Source organism: Echinops telfairi, unplaced genomic scaffold, assembly GCF_000313985.2.
Source record: "Echinops telfairi isolate 266 unplaced genomic scaffold, ASM31398v2 ScPeMD7_21;HRSCAF=78, whole genome shotgun sequence".
NCBI classification, from domain to species: domain Eukaryota; kingdom Metazoa; phylum Chordata; class Mammalia; order Afrosoricida; family Tenrecidae; genus Echinops; species Echinops telfairi.
The window spans coordinates 9817428-9819627 of record NW_022103918.1 but is presented as its reverse complement, the minus strand read 5'-3'; positions in this window follow the sequence as shown (position 1 = coordinate 9819627).

The window sequence follows — 2200 nt, the reverse complement described above, 5'->3', positions numbered from 1 at the left end:
TGAGGACCTAATGCCGGGGACTTAAGTGGAGAGGAAATGTTTTGAGAATGATGAGGGCAATGAATGTACAAATGTGTTTTACACAATTGATGTATGTATGGATTGTGATAAGAGTTGTATGAGCCCCTAATAAAGTGATTAAAAAAATAATTGATGCTTTCAAATTACGGTGTAATTGAAGGATATTGAAAGTACAATACAGTGCCAGAAGAATGAGAAATCTATCTTGGAAGTGCAGGCAGAATGCTCCTAAGATCGATCGACACAGGGGCTGAAACAATGGTCTCAAACTATTCTGAGGATGGGGCTCACAGTACCTCCCTTGGTTGTAGAGAGGGTTGCTATGAGTTGGAACTGAATCTAAGGTGCTTAGTGCCAACCAAACACTGACCATGACAGAATTGATAGAGAAATCAATAATGAAAAGGTAACTGTAATAATCATGAACTATTGAAAGATGGAATGAAATAGTTCTAAATAACTCTACAGAAACATTTGAAGTGAAATTTTAAATATTTTATACTAAATGAAAATGAAAATCCAGCCTAATAAAATTCTTGGATACAGTTGAGAGGGAATTTTAGAGAATTAACTCCTTTTATTTAAACATTAAATCTATAATATAGAACCTAGACATTAGAAAGACTAGATCAAATTAGACCCAAAAGGAAGCACAAAGAAGGAAAGCATGTATATAAACCAAATTTGAAAAATAAAAAATAGAACAACAATAAAGAAAAATTAAAAAATCAGTTCTTTGAAAAGATTGATAAAATTGTACCTCTGGCTACACTGATGCGACAAAGAAGAGTAAAGATTCCTATTTCCACTAATGTAAATGAATGTGAAACATCACCACAGAACCTACAGACATTAAAAGTAATACAGAAACACTGAGAAGAATGTTATCTCATTAAGGTAGACAGTTTCAGTAAGATACCTTGAAAAGCACAATCATCAAAACAAACCCAAGAATTGTATTACCTGACTTGCTCTATGTTTTCTAAGATATTTGAATTTGTACGTATGAATATACCTACATGGCTTCACTGGTGAATCACATGAAAAGCTTAAGGAGGAAGTAATAATTCTTTACAAAATTTTTGTTGAAATAGAAGGAAGGAGGGGACATTCCTCAGGATATCTCTTTGAGGCCACTGTTATCTTGGTATAATAATTGGGAGCGGGAGGGACTAGAAGGAAACTCTTGACTGACAGCCCTTTTAAACTGACCAAAGAACACACACATTGTAATGAAATTTTATTTAACTGAATATAGCAATAAACATCGAAAGAGAATACAACATGTTTTATTTGGCTTTATCAAGAATGTAGGATTGATTTAATGTCCAGAAATAAATGTAATTCACCAAATCAACAAACCAAAAGAAAAATAATAGCATTAGACACACACACACACAAACTTATAATTATCTGAATAAATGCAGAGAAACAGACAAAATTTGGCACTCATTTAAAATATAAATTCTCAGCATACTCAAAAGGGGGGAAGACACTTCTTCAAGCTGATTTTATCCAAGGAAAAGAAACTATTATCACACATAATTAAGGACCATTTAATGCTATCATTTTATGATTGAGGAAAGGGCAAAAACAAAAATAAGAAAAGTCTTATTTTCTAGCCCCCAAAGTATTCCCTCTTTTACATGACATGCATTTAACAATTTATTCTTTAGCTGGTTCTCTTGCCATTCATTTCATGAAAGGTAAGCTAGTAGCACCTTCAGCATGTTGTCTGAGAATCTCTTTAGTAAAATCATCCAGTTCAAGAGTAAAATTCTAATTTCATATTGAGGTAAAAATAGAATTTCTAAAATTTCTGCATTGGTATAAGAGCCCTCTTTCCTGGTTCTTTCCAATAACCATTTTCCTATTTTTCAAAGCCCTCAACAAGAGTGTCCTCTGGATGCCACCATCATCATCCAGGACCCAAACCTCAGATATTAATTTTTGTTACAGTAACATCCAAATTTCAGGTGTCAAAATCTGTTCTAATTATCTATTGAATAACAACTACCCCAAGCTCACTATAGAGCCACAGTCATTTATTATTATTTGGCAGTAGTAGTAGAAGTAGGAGAAGCAATGAATGATTTCCAGTGATGCAGTGGTTCAGGGTGCTGACTGAAAGGTTGGTGGTTTGAACACACCAGCTCCCATGCAGGAGAAAGTCTGCTTT